General features: G+C 40.7%; 3 pseudogenes; all 3 read right to left on the minus strand.

Moving 5' to 3' along the window:
• Positions 1-417: 417 nt before the first annotated feature.
• On the minus strand, positions 418-1,851 carry LOC147463217 (pentatricopeptide repeat-containing protein At2g03880, mitochondrial-like; annotated as a pseudogene).
• Positions 1,852-1,990: 139 nt separating this feature from the next.
• LOC147463218 (pentatricopeptide repeat-containing protein At2g03880, mitochondrial-like) lies at positions 1,991-3,144 on the minus strand (annotated as a pseudogene).
• Positions 3,145-3,747: 603 nt separating this feature from the next.
• LOC147463219 (pentatricopeptide repeat-containing protein At2g03880, mitochondrial-like) overlaps positions 3,748-18,160 on the minus strand; it is a 32,313-nt pseudogene continuing 17,900 nt past the window's right edge.

The raw sequence follows: 18,160 nt of genomic DNA on the forward strand, positions 1-18,160 counted from the left end.
ACTGTTGATTATTGAAGAACGAAATCACGAGCACAAAGCAAGAATAGTAGCTCTAAATTTTTAAAATCCATTTTTTCTACAGCACTGGACCCTTATAACCACAACATGACTTCCGCAGAGAATTTACTCAACTTTTTGCCAGTTGAAGAATTTATATCTACACATGTACATAAACAAACCCTATATTGGGACCAAATGCATGTTCAAAGGCCAATGGTGACGCTAGTCATTCAAAAAACTATTTTTTCAGGGCCCAACTCTATCATGTTGGTGGCACCGGAATCATAGGATAACAAGAACAATTTTCTTGGCAATATGGCTTCACTCAGGACAACTAGTGCTCTTAAAAATAAGGGTTTACAAGTATCTACATTGCTCACTGCAAGGGCGCTAGCCCCTCTATTGAGAAGAGCCAATGCATCTTACTATTTGCTACCTTTAAGGGATGATACAAAGGGAAGAGGAAGGGCGTAGCGGGTGCTTACTGCAAATACTGAGTCCAATGAAGGCATGTATCCCCCTTGTAACATGAGTTCTTTGAGCCCTTTCATCTTAGAACACGGCGTGTCTTCTACTGGATAGCTCAAATCACCGACAAGAAAAATGATGCACCTGATTGTTAATCTCTATGAACGCCATGCCAGGTTTCTTCTGCGCACCAACAGATTTCCTCCTCTCTTCTAGTTCGATGGCTTCTCCCCACTCACACGCATCTGTGCATAACCGTGACATGAGCACATAACTTGCAGAGTCACTCTCGTCCAAGGTTGTAATCTTGTTGAAGCATTGCTTTCCAAGCTCAAAACTGCCATGTGTCCTGCAGTGACTAAGCAAAGATCTCCAACCTGTATCAGACTGCAACAACGGTATTTGCTGTTGGATTTGTATAGCTTCATCCAAGCGCCCTGCACGCCCTAAGATATCAAGCATACAAGTCAAATGATTAAGAGAAGGCTTCATTCCATGGGCTGTATCCATAGACTCCAAATGGTCAAAAGCTTGTTCCACTAGAGCTTCCTGGCCACATGCTGATAGAAGACAGACAAAGGTCACTGCATCCGGCTTGAATCCTTCACTTTTCATTGATTCAACAAGACCCCAAGCTTCCTTGAAGTCCCTACATAGAGCATAACCAGACAACATGGCATTCCAGATCACGATATTAGGCTGCGGCACTGCTTCACACACAGTTAAGGCATCCTTTAGCCTATGCCACTTACAGTACATGTCAATCGAGGCACTTCCAACATAGACATCTGACTCATAAACCCCTTCCAGAATGAAACAATGCACGTGTTTGCCCTAATCCAAAGCTCCTATTGATGTGCATGCTTTGACAATGCTCACAAACGTATACTGATCAGGCTTCAGGCCCAACTCCTGCATTTGTGCAAAAAGCTGAAAAGCCAAATGCCCATAACAATGTTGTGTATACACTGCAATCATCGCATTCCATGTCACAAGATCTCTTAGCTTTAAGCCATCAAATACACGACGGGCACCCTCAAGGTTTCCAAATTTAGCGTACATATCAATGAGGCTGCTTCCGACAACATGATCAAATCTAAAGTCAGTTTCAAAGATTTGAACATGCACAGTTTGGCCTTGATTAAGAGACGCCATGCCAGAACACAAATGCATCACAGTAACAAATGTGGCCTGATCAGGACAAACACCCACCATGAGCTTTGTCATGAACAACATGAATGCTTCATCATGCTTTCCAAGACGAGCATATGCACTGATCAGGGAATTCCACGTGGCACAATCGGGTTCAAACGCTGCCTCTTGCATCTGTTTGAAAAGGAGCACAGCTTGTTCCAAAAGATTGTTATGGCAATAAGCAATCATAGGATAACAAGAACAATTTTCTTGGCAATATGGCTTCACTCAGGACAACTAGTGCTCTTAAAAATAAGGGTTTACAAGTATCTACATTGCTTACTGCAAGGGCGCTAGCCCCTCTATTGAGAAGAGCCAATGCATCTTACTATTTGCTACCTTTAAGGGATGATACAAAGGGAAGAGGAAGGGCGTAGCGGGTGCTTACTGCAAATACTGAGTCCAATGAAGGCATGTATCCCCTTGTAACATGAGTTCTTTGAGCCGTTTCATCTTAGAACACGGCTTGTCTTCTACTGGATAGCTCAAATCACCGACCAGAAAAATGATGCACCTGATTGTTAACCTCTATGAACGCCATGCCAGGTTTCTTCTGCGCACCAACAGATTTCCTCCTCTCTTCTAGTTCTATGGCTTCTCCCCACTCACACGCATCTTTGCATAACCGTGACATGAGCACATAACTTGCAGAGTCACTCTCGTCCAAGGTTGTAATCTTGTTGAAGCATTGCTTTCCAAGCTCAAAACTGCCATGTGTCCTGCAGTGACTAAGCTAACATCTCCAACCTGTATCAGACTGCAACAACGATATCTGCTCTTGGATTTGTATAGCTTCATCCAAGCGCCCTGCATGCCCTAAGATATCAAGCATACAAGTCAAATGATTAAGAGAAGGCTTCATTCCATGGGCTGTATCCATAGACTCCAAATGGTCAAAAGCTTGTTCCACTAGAGCTTCCTGGCCACATGCTGATGTATATATATACACACAGACACACACACACTTGCATTTCACATTTCGTGGAATCTTCAAGGATTCCTTCAAGTGATTTCCCCCTCCTATGAAGCTAAATTTTCATTCAAAAGCTCTTGAAAATTGGGTTCATGAGCGCATACCTCGATGCCTTTGTACGCGTTGCACTAACCACTTGTCCACTAGTTGGTGTTGCAGTCTTTATGCACCTTCTCCCTTTAAAAAAAGAGGCTTTTCTCTGCAACACTTGTATGTCCCTATTGCTCTACAGCGTTGTCTTTGTTACCACCAGGTTCCACCTACGCACCTCCTGCCACCTACAGTACGTGACCTACCCTCTTCCCTATCGCTATTCCAGCCTGCCACAATGTGGCACCTCTTACATCTATTTTGTCCTCGATCGATGGTTGCCCTTTGCCTCTAATTGAGGCAAAGGTTGATAATATAGAAATCTTATCTTGAGGTGGCACCAACCAAAGCTACCACGTCAGCATCAATTGATGCATTTTCTTGCCGCTAAAGATTGTCAAGCTCTTCTTTTCCTTCATCTTGACCTTTGTCGATCAATCTTTATCTTCTGGAAATTGCTCGCTTAGAAGAAGACTTTGAAATTTGTAAGGACAAATGGATCACATAAAGAAATGTGACAATGGCCATTATTCCCTTATTTCCTCTTAACTAGGCATCTTTCTCTTGATTATCTCTTAACCAGTCTACACATGAACCACTGTTGATTATTGAAGAACCAAATCACGAACACAAAGCAAGAATGGTAGCTCTAAATTTTTAAAATCCATTTTTCCTACAGCACTGGACCCTTATAACCACAACATGACTTCCGCAGAGAATTTACTCAACTTTTTGCCAGTTGAAGAATTTATATCTACACATGTACATAAACAAGCCCTATATTGGGACCAAATGCATGTTCAAAGGCCAATGGTGACGCTAGTCATTCAAAAAACTATTTTTTCAGGGACCAGCTCTATCATGCTGGTGGCACCGCAATCATAGGATAACAAGAACAATTTTCTTGGCAATATGGCTTCACTCAGGACAACTAGTGCTCTGAAAAATAAGGGTTTACAAGTATCTACATTGCTCACTGCAAGGGCGCTAGCCCCTCTATTGAGAAGAGCCAATGCATCTTACTATTTTCTACCTTTAAGGGATGATACAAAGGGAAGAGGAAGGGCGTAGCGGGTGCTTACTGCAAATACTGAGTCCAATGAAGGCATGTATCCCCCTTGTAACATGAGTTCTTTGAGCCGTTTCATCTTAGAACACGGCTTGTCTTCTACTGGATAGCTCAAATCACCGACCAGAAAATGATGCACCTGATTGTTAACCTCTATGAACGCCATGCCAAGTTTCTTCTGCTCACCAATAGATTTTCTCCTCTCTTCTAGTTCGATGGCTTCTCCCCACTCACACGCATCTGTGCATAACCGTGACATGAGCACATAACTTGCAGAGGCACTCTCGTCCAAGGTTGTAATCTTGTTGAAGCATTGCTTTCCAAGCTCAAAACTGCCATGTGTCCTGCAGTGACTAAGCAAAGATCTCCAACCTGTATCAGACTGCAACAACGGTATCTGTTGTTGGATCTGTATAGCTTTATCCAAGCGCCCTGCACGCCCTAAGATATCAAGCATACAAGTCAAATGATTAAGAGAAGGCTTCATTCCATGGGCTGTATCCATAGACTCTAAATGGTCAAAAGCTTGTTTCACTAGAGCTTCCTGGCCACATGCGGATAGAAGACAGACAAAGGTCACTGCATCCGGCTTGAATCCTTCACTTTTCATTGATTCGACAAGACCCCAAGCTTCCTTGAAGTCCCTACATAGAGCATAACCAGACAACATGGCATTCCAGATCACAATATTAGGCTGCGGCACTGCTTCACACACAGTTAAGGCATCCTTTAGCCTATGCCACTTACAGTACATGTCAATCGAGGCACTTCCAACATAGACATCTGACTCATAACCCCCTTCCAGAATGAAACAATGCACCTGTTTGCCCTAATCCAAAGCTCCTATTGATGTGCATGCTTTGACAATGCTCACAAACGTATACTTATCAGGCTTTAGGCCCAACTCCTGCATTTGTGCAAAAAGCTGAAAAGCCAAATGCCCATAACTATGCTGTGTATACAGTGCAATCATCGCATTCCATGTCACAAGATCTCTTAGCTTTAAGCCATCAAATACACGACGGGCACCCTCAAGGTTTCCAAATTTAGCATACATATCGATGAGGCTGCTTCTGACAACATGATCAAATCTAAAGTCAGTTTCAAAGATTTGAACATGCACAGTTTGGCCTTGATTAAGAGACGCCATGCCAGAACACAAATGCATCACAGTAACAAATGTGGCCTGATCAGGACAAACACCCACCATGAGCATCGTCCTGAACAACATGAATGCTTCATCATGCTTTCCAAGACGAGCATATGTATCGATCAGGGAATTCCATGTAAAATAGCAGATTTGTGGTCTTTGCACACGCCTTCAAGATGGAAACAAAAACATACTGATTTGGCAAAGCATCCGATAGCTGCATTTTACCATGATGCATTTCCATGATGATTATAAATCATGCATTTTGATCATTCGTGTTGAAATGGTTATTATTTCATGGATTTGTTCCTTAGAATCCTCTAGATTTTAAGTTTCCTAAAGTACCTCGACCACCAATCCAAAGTTCCCTATCTATCTCTATATCAATTTCTAGATGTTAGAATGCTTCCACTTTGCCCTTTTAAACGGGCAAAGAAATCTAATTTGTGGCTAAAGATACACAATCATGTAGTGCAACAAACTACCTTTTACGTACACAATTAGCCACCACTATTGTGTGCACTTTTGATGGGTTATGGCCAATTCAAATGCACAACCTTACTTTACAATGTGGATTAACTTCCCAAGGTGGCATCATGCCACCTAATCAATTTGGTTAGTGTATATGAATGGAAAATGTACATATGTGACCACATAGTTATGTTTTTGCATGGCTTATGTGAAAACCCTTGCTATAGACTAACATGTGGGGTTGTTGGAAAATGCCTTGCTGGGTTATGGTGGATACTCCAATGAACCATTCATAATGAAAAGACAAAAAAGTAGACACAACTTTTGTTATTGAGAATTGTGTACAACTTGGCCTCTTACATGGGAGAAGTTGGGCATCTAGGGCTTACATCAAGGCAACCATGCTCAACCGATATCATGGTAAAAGTAGTAAAAATTGAGCCCTCTTTCTATGAGATGATTTTTGGGTTTTTGGTCGATAGCTTACCACCCAGCCATGAGAAGAATGAGCTTTCGTTCTCATTCTCAGACTCTTTATAGTGAGGCATGCATGTCCACATTGGTCCGATTGGTCAGGCACTACGACCAACTGATCTCCCCCTGAAACCCACCTCCCTGACTCTACGATCAAAAGGCGATCGACCAAGATGCAACTTTTACTTTTGTGAATCGGGACATCGTGATAGCCAAGAAACACATCTCATACTTGCGTGCACACCCCTCGGGATCGAGGGTGCCGTGCATGGGGAGAGAGAGAGAGAGAGAGAGAGAGAGAGAGAGAGAGAGAGCATTGGGTACAATCATCCCCCCATGCCCAGAGTGAGATGGCTTACTCTAGGCATGTATTTACATTAATTACAAAAAGGGAGAACTTATAAATGAGTCTATTTACATTCCACTTTGGGGATAAAGGACTTTATTGAACTAACTAAAAACCCTAAATCTTATTGAATTATTCCATGTCCTGCTATCTACTGTCAGCCACCTGCCCACGACTCAGCTACCTTGATCGGCTACATCACACACACATGACCATAAATGTTAGTGTCCAACTTCTCAGAATCCATTCCATAACATACCCCGGGGTAACAAAAGCAACTGACCTCAGTTGTTCATAACGCCTAGTGAGGTAGGACTCTCTTTGGTATTTAGATGTGGTGGGCTAGTTCCACATGTAAATATCAAAGAGAGTCCTGCCTCACTAGGCATAGGATCTCTAACACACATGTAGACAACAACAATAATTTTCAGATCACTTGCATAACGGAGAGACCTGCCTATCAAAGGTGTAGGAGCTCTAACATGTGTTTGAATCAATTCCATAAAAACCAACCAATGTACCAATAAAGTCCAATCATTGTATTCTATTGTATTGAGCGACAATCAAACCATTCCACCAAAGTTGATGCTATGCATTGCCTAAAGGTTCCTCGTCATGCCTAAATGCGTTATTGTGATTGTGGTATGTAGAAATCAAGTATTGGTATATGGGACTTAAAGTGGTTGTAGGAAGCCATTGACATTCTTCAACAGAGTGATTCTTATATTTAACCAGATATCTATGATATTGTGTACCGGTGCGTGTAGTAGTGAAATCATGATCAATAATTGATTCAGGAAGTAACAATTCTTCCTCATCCTCGAGTAAGGGTGGGTCGTCAAAAACAGGTGCAATAGGTGGGGTACCTTTAAATTTTTGCAACAAACTAACATGAACAGAGTTGTGGATGCATGAGTGATGTGGAATGTCAAGCTTGTATGCATTGGGATTAATGATTTCGGTGATCCTGAAGGGACCATAAAATCTAGGGGCTAACTTGATCTTGGTGTGCTTTCCAATGTTCTTCAAACGACAATTTTCAATACGCAACCAAACATAATCATTTAAAGTGAACTCAATGAACTTACGCTTTTTGTTTGCTTGTGTGGTGTAGCATGCTTGGGCTTTTTGGATAGTTGTGGTGACTTCTTGATCTTGTACAAGGGTGTTATCCACAGGAACATTACTAGTGAGGGTGGTCATAGGGATAGGAAACTTCTTACCATAGACAATCTCAAAGGGAGCGTTGTTAGTGGCAAAGTGGGGAGTGTTGTTGTAAGTAAATTGGAGGAGAGGAATGGTCCCAATTTGTTTCATTGTCTATTGTGTAGGCCCTAAGGAGGCCAAGGATAATACTATTGGTAGCTTTGGTCTAGCCATTACTTTCAGGGTGGAAAGAAGATGTGAAGTCCATTTTGGAGCCTAGATTAGTGCATAGTGCAGACAAAAAATGATTGCAAAATCGACCATCACGATCAAAAATTAATACTTTAGGAAAACCATGGTGAGGAAAAACGGTATTCAAAACATTTTTGCAGCTTGAGGTGCAGTTAGAGTCTTTTTACAGGGAATAAAATATGCTTGATTGCTAAACCTATCTACGACAATCCAAATCATATCATTGTGCGAAGAGGTGGGTGGAAAACCTGTGATAAAATCCAGGGAAATCTCTTCCCAAGGGCCCTTTGGAATAGGCAGTGGCATAAGAAGTCCATGAGTTTTATCATGGTGTCTCTTGACACGTTGACAAACAATGCAGTGTGAGACAAATTGTGCAACATCGTGCTTCATGTCAGACCAAAAGAAATAGTCAGTGCAAGCAGATAGAGTGCTTTGAATACCACGGTGACCCATATACTTTGGTGCATGCATTTCGTGAATAGCAAGTTCTTGAAAGTGTGTAGTGACACAAAGCTTTTGACGATAAAAGACAAAATCATTTGAAAAAGAATAGTCACCGATAGCAAGTAATTATTGGCAACCAAATCAGACCAGACATGTGAAAAATCCATATATGTTTCATAAGCATCAATCATAGCATCAAAAGATTGAATTTTAGCAACAGAAAGACGATTAAGATACACCGCTTGAATGTGAGCAAACATGTAAGAGTGAAGGTGTGAGGGTGGCGCATCATCAACAGCTGGCCTACTACAACATTGGATTTGCCAGGTTGTTACTGTATCATTGGGTGAAAGTTTTGAATAAAACTGAACCATTTGATGTGTCTATCAGAGATAGTAGATCGAGAGAGAAGGTGCTTGATAGCCTGTTGGCCAGTTTTAATGAGAACGTCGGATCCCATAAGATAATGTTTCCATATATCTAATGCATGAACTACTGCGAGGAGTTCCTTATCATAGACATTGTAGTTGGATTCACTAGGCCTGAACTTTCTACTTTCATATGCAATGGGGTGGTCATTTTGCATTAACACAGCACCTATTCCAGATCCACTAGCATCAATGATTACAACAAAGAAAGGTTGTGTAAAATCAAGCAATTGCAAAACAGGTGCATGTGTGAGAAAATACTTGAGTGTGTCAAATGAATTTTTTTGACTTTCACCCCAGGAGAAAGGGGTAAGCTTACGTGTGAGAAAGGTGAAAGGGAGTGCAATGTGAGAGTAATTCTTTACAAAATTACGGTAAAAGCCAAAGAGACCTAGAAAGGATCAAACTTCGTGTACAGTCTAGGGGATTGGCCAATTTTGGATGGTCTCTCTCTTCTTGGGGTCGGGGTGAATACCGTCACTAGAGACGATGTGACCTAAGTACTCTATTGTTGTCTGAAAGAAGTGACTCTTATCGGGTTAGCATAGAGATCACGATCATGTAAAAGAACAAAGACAGTTTGCAAATGTTGTTCATGTTCAGTTTGTGACTTACTGAAAATTAAAATATCATTAAAAAAGACAATAACAAAATGTTGGTGCTCCAAGAAGATTTTGTTCATCATGTGAGAGAATGTTGCTGGTGCATTTGTGAGACCAAAGGGAAGTACAAAAAATTCATAGTGCACGAATTGTGTGCAAAATGCTGTTTTAAAAATATCATTTGGGTGCATACGAATTTGATGATACCCGGACTTGAGTTCTATCTTGCTAAAAACAGAGGCACCTTGTAACTTATCAAGGAGGTCATCTACGCAGGGAATAGGGTAGCAATTCTTCACAGTGACCTTGTTGAGAGCCTAGTCTATGCACATCCTAAATGTTCTATCTTTTTTCTGGACAAGGAGGATAGGAGCACCAAAAGGAGAAGAGCTAGGTCTAATAAGGCCTTTTTCTAGGAGGTCGGAGACATGGCATTGGATTTCAGGTTGGTGCATGGGGCTGTGAAATATGGTGCATGGTGCGGTGGTTAACTGCCAGGGATGATTTCTATTGTGTGGTCATGTCACCTCGAGAAGGAGGTAAGTGAGGTGGGTAATCGTGAGCAAAACAATCATCATATGCATTGCAACAATTATTGTTGTTGAGGAGAGAGAAGGGATTCTTTCTCTTCCTCAACCTGTGTCACCTATATCATGTACGCTTTGTTTTCTCTCCTAAGTGCACGTTTAACTTGAGTGTGTGAAAAGAGTGGGTGTGTCTCAAGTTTGGGGTTGAGAGTGATGTGTTGACCGTTGAAAGTGAAGTACATTGTGTGCGTCGAGTAGTCAATAGTGGGGTTATGCTCATGACAAAAAGGCATACCTAAAATTATGTTGGTAGATTGCATTCGTGCAATGAGAAAATTACATTTTTGGGTATATGCACCTAAAGTGATTTCAACGTCATTAACCATGTAAATACCATTAAAGTGTGTACCTTGGAATGCACTCTTCACTTTAAAGCGTGACTTTATTTTAGTTAAATGTAAGTTTGTTTGCAAGACGTTCATAAATAAAATAATGCGTATTGTCGTTGTCGTGCAAAAGAGAACGATTGTATTCTGTATAGAAGCAGTCATTCGCAACAAAGAGTGTATAGTAATAAGACTACTTGTTGCATCGGCAACGTTGAGATCAACAAGTGAGGGATCGGTAGTCCAGTCATTGTAGAGTTTTGTATTTGTGTCAAGAGTGTGAAGCTGAGCCACTTGATTGGGACACTGGCGGTTGAGAGGGAAATTGGCCATGGCATGGCCAATTGCCACAGGATTGGCCATGACATTGCTAATCTTGTGGCAGCGAAGACACACTATGCGAGGACGTTGTTTGTGGAAGGTGGAGTGTTGGGTGCACTCGGTGGAGATGCGAAACTATGAGGTGGCTGCCCAAATGTAGGGGGTTGTGGACCAGAGGCAAAGACAATGCGTGGATGTGGTGTATTACGTGGAGGAGTACAAAGCACGTGCATGTGAAAAATTGCGAGTGCGTGGTGTTTGATAATTATTGGGATTATACCTGCAATTATTGTTGAAAGGAGGTGGTTGGTACCATGGTGGATTAACTTGTAGCATATGCGTGATCGAATTGATCTTCTTTTCAACATCATGTGCATAAGAAATTGCCTTGTAGAGAGTGACTAGCTTCAAAGAATGGAGCTTGGCTTGAATACCGCGTTGAAGTCGGTCTTCATACTTGGTTTGAAGCGTATCTTTGGGAGCATCCTCCACCATGCACATGAGCAGTAGCCGTTGCCAAAATCTGTCAGTGTATCGGCTCACTGTCTCGCCTTCTATCCAAGAGGAAGCAAACCAGGCACGTCGAGCCTGCAAGTGAAATTGGGGTGGGAGAAAGTTGTGCTTGATTTGGTTTTGAAATTCAAGCCAAGTGGATGGGGCGTTGTGCATTGTTGCGGGTGACGTTCAACCAAAGAAAAGCCTTACCGTTAGGTGGTTTGTAGCACACTTGATTTTGTCCTTCTCGGGGAAGGATTCATCAGCAAAGTAATCATCAAATTGACTAAGACAAGAGAGGACGATGTTACCAATTTTGCGGCTATCGTAGCGGGAAAAAGTGAAGGCACGACGACTAATTTTATGTTCTTTACGGTTGGCTTGGTTGTCAAAAGTGGCCTTGAGAATTTTGGCAAGTCTCTCGTCGCTGAGCTCGACATCACGTTCGTGTTTTTCATGTTCAACAAGTTGATGTTGGAGCTCTTGGACATCTTGTTGGAGAAGCTCGATCTATTGGTTGGTAAAGAGTGGGTCAAGGTGAAGAAAATCATAAGACGGCATGATGCAGTGCTTCAAATGTGCGTGATGGTATGCCCAACGCCGTATGCATATGCGATGCGAGACAAATTGGCTCTATCTTCGAGAAGCGTCGATGCAGTCGAGTTACTTTGAATTGCGGTGAAGAAGTGCGATGCAATTGCAGCTTCTGCAAATGGCGTCGATGCGTCGTGTTGCTTCGTCAATGACATCGAGTCATGTCGCGAAGGAAGGCGTGCAAGAGAGAAGACAAAGAAGCGTTGTCGTGATGTGACACGTACATAGTGGGAACGAATGCTACAATATCTATCTTGTGACTTTTTAGATACATAAGTATATTTCCTATAATGTAGATATGCATATCTAAGTATAATAATAAGCTTTCTATCTCATCCTATTATTTATCTCAAGGGTAACATATTCTTACTTTACCGTCAAAAAGTACTATGGGAAAAGCGTCAATAGCTCGCCTCTTTAACTTGGGGCAAAAAGGATTGGTTCTTTCTTTCTACTATGTCATTATCATCTTACACCCTATCTAGATCCTATATCTAGGGTAACTTCCAATATATATATATATATATATCTTATATTTATTTTTAATAGCTACTAGGAAGGAATCATATCCTAGTGGGACACTAGGTGTCATGATTTTCAAAGATACACCTATTTTAATGCATTATTGCAAGTATGATTACAAAACTTTGTCAAGGAGCAATGTCATGCTTTCATATGGCATGAGGTGTCCATTGGAATCAAATAAAATTTTAGGCTAAGGGGACCACAAGAAGACTTTTGCTGCCAAAACTGTATCCTATTTTGATGGATTTTTTAACACAAGGTTCCAATCCAAATTGGAAAAAGTATATAAAATGGGAGTCATAGCTAATGAGCTGAATTTTATGCTGCTATTTTTTTTTTCTTTATTTGGGTCCACGGTTGAGGAGATATGATCAAAACACTGGACCCCAGTCTGTACATATACAACTCATTTCCAACTTTTTCAGTTTTTGTTCACACCGGCTCTTCTCTTCTTGTGTAAACCCTTGGGGGTTCCCTTCACCTATAAAAGGGGACCTCTTCTTCCTTGAAAACCATTCAAGCCATTGATGAGAGGAATTCATGAGGGAGTGAGAGTAGTAATGCGTAATTGTACTTAGCCACCATAAACATAAGCCTAAGCCTACACTTACTCCTAGAGGAAGACTAGCCATTCTTGTAAGCTATCCTTGGAAGATAAGATCTAATCAAAAAAGGATTTGAACTTGGTGCATCAATTAAGGTTTGAAGTCTTTCCTCTTCTTCTCTCTCCATAAAAAATGGTGAATAACTCCCGAAGGGTTTGTCAAGTAAGATGTGTTCTACTTTGATATTTTGTTGATTTTTTGTTGTTTTCTTTTTCACCTCTAATCCAACATATATCTCTAATCTCATCTCCCTCTCTAACCAAACCTATCTCTCTCACTCTTAGAAATTCATTCTTTCTACAAATTCTAAGTTCTTCTTGCTATAGGTACATCTCTCCCCGCAGTATCCTTATTGCCTACGGGCAAGAATAGGGATTGGGAGGGAAATTCTCTTCTCTTCTCTTCTCTTATCTTCTCTCATATCTATAATTTTCACATACTAGAGTTATCCTAGATGAATAATCCACATGATGAGAATTTCTATCGCTTCCACTCTATGCGATCTATTAGAATTAACGTATGGATTAGTTGTAAAATACACTTTCAACAACGTATAGTGTTTCTCTTTGGCCCAGAAAGGCTCGATGAAATACTTCTTTCACCGGATCCCATCATACTACCTCTTATAGACTATAACTTCTCTTTTGACGTAAGTGTAGTTATCTTGATATGAACCAAGAGGATTTGTACACACAATTAATCCTAATCACTAGACAAAACATATATATTATGGTAAGCACAAAACTACAATTCCAAAGAACAATTCGTAGCTTGTTTGGTCTGCAAAGATTGAATGCCATTAACTCATCTATTAACCCTTTCATATTACCCATGATACGATATGACCATAGCCTTGATGTTTTCATCTTTGTGTTGTTTTGATGTTCTCTTTTGTGTTCTTTCTTTTTGTGTGTGAGTGTAAGAGAGAAAGAGTAGGGCTTCTTTGATTGCACTTCCTTCCAAACCCTAGACTTCATGTCATCTATGGTTTAACTCCTTCATATAGTTTTTTGGAGTTCTCTCATAAACTAGTTTTTGGAGTTCTCTCATCTATGGTTTAACTCCTTCATATAGTTTTTTGGAGTTCTCTCATAAACTATCATAGCCAAAAGCCCGGTGCTTTCCTGGCGAGATCGCAAATTTCTTGACATATTTTTGGTGAACTCGATGCAAATCTACTAGGGTGAGATTTTGTGGGTGACCATGGGTGATCATGTGGAGCAACAGGGTATGCATTTTGACCCAACAACAATGCAAATGTTTTAAGCATTTGCAATGTTTATGCAACAACAACATGCCACTGAAAGAAGGGAGATTTCAAAAACCAAAGCCATACAAGCGATCGTCAATAGAATGGATCACATCAATGGCAAAGATGTAACCAAGTACTTGCGCGAGTATGTGAAGGAGATGGAGTTGTATCGCTTGTCAAAAGGTGAGATGATTCAAAGCTTTGAGCTAGTAGGGGAATTAAAGATGGGCATGGGAGAATTTGGAAAGAACTCAAAGTAGCTTTAAAGGAGGAATATTTCATGGAGGACTCTGAGAGAGTAACCAAAAGGACATTCTTACAATGGGTAGTCAAGCCAAAGCAAGGACTATCAATAACATAGCTACTTAGGGAATTTGAGTGGCGCTATGCACAACTCGCCAGGACAGAAAGGGCTACACTAGATGCAGAGAAGACAGATCTTTTCTTACAAGATGTAGGTAAAGAGTTTCAAGAAAATTTGGAGGTTCTTCTTGAAGATAAAGATGCTGAGCAAGGACTAAAGACCGACTGGAATAAAGTTGAAGATGCTATCTCACTGCTTGCCAAACGACAAAGAAGAAGGGACAAGATGGTAGTAAACACTACAAGTCCTTCAACCTCAACTTCTGACAAAATGGTAAAGCCTACTTTTATAACTCCTAAGTCTGATGAGTCCATGCTAGATGAGCTTGTGAAAGGAATGCGTGACTTGAAGGTGAAGCTTGCAAAGCTTGAAGAAAAAGGCCAACCATCGGGGCCACTTCCTAGGTAGAGACAACAACCCAAAGAAGGTTTTGTTAATAGATGTATTTGGTGTGATAGTACAGACCATGGAAGAAGGGATTGTGATAGTTTCAATGATGCCTTGACAAAAGATGTTGTCTTTTTTAAGGATGGTAAAATCCACTTAAGAGAGACAGGTCTACCCTTGAGAACTAACTTTGGGAAGGGGGGAGTGCAAACCTTAGCTGAAGATATGGCAACTAACCATGCCACCTCTTCAATTGAGGCAGCTACTTATGGAGTAAAAATTGATCATCTTAGTGATGAAGAGGTGAGTGACCATCATGGTGAAATTTGGACAAATGTCATGCAATTAGCTAAAAGGGGAAAGCTTACAAAAGAGATTCTACATGAAGCAGGTGATTGCATACATCTAGAAACAGGATGGAATGATCCAGTGGACTCATTGTCAATGCATGCCTACATTACAAAATGCCAACAAAATGAGGCTATTGAAGAAGAGAAGCGTAGAGACGTGAGATTTTTTTTTTAATTTACCATCAAAAAGAGCTTCTAGAAGTTGGAGAAGAAGCGACTATATATTCTATGTATTTTTCATATATTTCTTATATTTCTTTTTAATAGCTACTAGGAAGGAATCATATCCTAGTGGAACCCTAGTGGGACACTAGGTGTCATGATTTTCAAAGATATACCTATTTTAATGCATTATTGCAAGCATGATTACAAAAATTTGTTAAGTAGCAATGTCATGCTTTCAGATGGCATGAGGTGTCGTATAATAAAATCTAATATATAACCAACCCAAATGATTTTCTCATATTAAACTGATCATTTAATGTGGGATAATAAACGGGAACAAGGGTTAGAATATAGACATGTGCTTGCGGATCTATCTCAACACGGGGCCAATGGTAAAGGGGTCCAAATGAGAGATGGTCTGTCAAAGAGCAATGCAACCTAATGGAGCCTAAAAGACCTTAGGGTTAGCTTCATTAAAGACCTCCAAAACTTAGTGTTAAAAAGTCCTTTGACCTTACGCAAGTTAGGGCTAACCTCGAGGTAGGAATCATACCCAAGCATGAGGTGCTAAGACCCTTAAAGTGAATGTGGGAACCTTGCCCAAAGCTTGAGGTGACTTTTATGCTTAAATGATTAAGGTTATTGAAATGTTAAATTCAAAGATAAGTGAACGTCTATGCTTGATTGAATAAGTCCTTGAAGTATCCCATTCAACCAAATGACTTAATAAACATAAAAGACACATGCTTGCTTGATTGAATAAGTCCTTGAAGTATTCCATTCAACCAAATGACTTAATAAGCATAAAAGACACATGTTCAAATGATCCTCCACATGTGGCCCTCACGATGTGCTTGAATGCTATTGGTTAGGTCTCAAAAGAGTCCAATGAGAATTTAGATACATAAAAATAAATAATTAAGTTCTTTCTCTCAAAAGAGGAAAAAAAAGGACACATGTCCAAAGGAAATAATAAAATAATACAAGAGAGAGGGAGAGAGAGAGAGGTGTGGACCAAGCATGAGAGGGGGGGGTATACTCTCCCACACACACACACATTCTTTCATTGTGTGGAGAGCAAAATGCAAGAGCTCCATCTCCGTCTCCAAGTTTGTTGAGAAGTGGAGAGCTTACACCAACACTCTTGGCTATGGAATGCAAATCCAACCAAGAGCCATGCTTCAATGCTTAAGCTTTCCATCTTCTTCATCATCATTACTATGCTATTATGCTATGCTAAGCAAGAAGAGTGATGATAAATGAGGAAGTATTTCTTTCTTGTATGGAATGTTTCTTCTCTTCCCTACCCTCATTCCCCGCTAGCTCTCTCCACCTTCGAAGGTGTTTGAGGCCTTGGGACTGAGGCTTGGGGATTTTTTTAATTTTTTTTTGCAAAGTTTATGTTAAGCTCATGATGCATGAAGCTTTCCATCTTCATAGCATCACCAAGGACACAAAGTGAAGGAGTACGAGCGGAAGTGCGACGCGAGAGAGAGTGCGAGAAGAACAGCACGACGATATGGTGAACTCACTCTACTATAATGTGTAGAGCATAGTGAGTTCTTATTAGGTTTTAATAAAAGAATATGTGTACATACCTGGCGGCCCGCCCACTTACCTAGGTGACCACATTGGGCTTTATACCCCAACAGCCTCCCACTTAAAGTCCAATGTGGCACTTTAAGTGTGAGAGAAGCTATTATACAAGAGATGTAGAGAAGTGATGTACTACCCTACACCTAATTGCTTGCAAAAATGCGCAATGCTCTCTGAGGGAAGTCCTTTTGTACGTAGATCAGCAAGATTTTTTGTGGTGTGAACTTTGACAAGCTGAATTTGCTTATCCTCGAGCATTTCCCCGATGAAATAATATTTCACATCCACATGCTTTGTCTTTGAGTGATAAACTGGATTGCGAGCTAATTGTATAGCACTCTGACTATCACAATATAACACAGGCATCTCTTCTTTGATTCCCAAATCTGTTACTAGTCGATTAAGCCAAATCGAATCTTTGCATGCCTCTGATGCTGCAACATATTCAACCTCTGTAGTAGACTGAGTAACACAATCTTGTAATCTAGAACGCCATGATACTGCTCCACCAGCCAATGTAAAGACATACCTTGATGTAGACCTTCGGTTGTCTAAGTCACCTGCATAATCTGAGTCTTTAAAACCCTTTACACTTAGCTCCTGACTCCCATAGCATATATGCATACTCTTTGTAGCTTTCAGGTATCTCAATATTCCTTTCACTGCCTCCCAATGTTTCTTGCCTGGGTTTGACATGTATCGACTTACTACTCCCACTGCAAATGCAATGTCTGGGCGAGTAGCAATCATTGCATACATCAAACTACCCACTGTAGACGCATATGGAATCTTATCCATTTCAGCCTGTTCTTCCTCAGACACAGGACAATCTTGTTTGCTAAGTTTCACATATGGTGGCAGTGGAACACTCAATGCCTTTCCCTTCTCCATATTGAAACGTTGCAAAACCTTGTCAATATACTCTATTTGAGATAACCAAATCAACTTCTTTGATCTGTATCTCTCAATGCGCATACCAAGTATATGACTTGCCTCACCCATGTCTTTCATGTCAAACGATTTTGCCATCTTTGACTTCAAAGCTGAAACTTCTTCCAAGTGCTTGAGAGCAATCAACATGTCATCCACATACAAAATAAGGATCAGCCAACTGCCATCCTTAGCCTTCTTTGTATATAGACAATGATCGAACTCACTACGTTTGTAGCCTTGAGAAAGCATAAACTTATGGTCCTTTGCAACAGTGTTTGTCACATTTATTTCTTGAATCTTCACTGAGGACTCGTTCTTCTCACCATGGTCTTCAGCTTTCTCTTTGCCTTTTTCTGCTTTCCATTCTCTGTAGTCTCTTTTCATGTGACCCATCTTGCCACAATGGTAGCATTCTATGTCACTCTTGCCTTTAGCACTGCGGGACTTGCTACGAGACTGATTCCTCTTTCCACCTTTGTCCTTTTCTTTGGTCCTTCCCCTGACAACTAAGGTTGTTCCTTTGCCTTTGTCCATTGTCTTTCTGTTGGTT

This window comes from Adiantum capillus-veneris, chromosome 2 (genome assembly GCF_014529385.1).
Source record: "Adiantum capillus-veneris isolate H3 chromosome 2, ASM1452938v2, whole genome shotgun sequence".
NCBI classification, from domain to species: Eukaryota; Viridiplantae; Streptophyta; class Polypodiopsida; order Polypodiales; family Pteridaceae; genus Adiantum; species Adiantum capillus-veneris.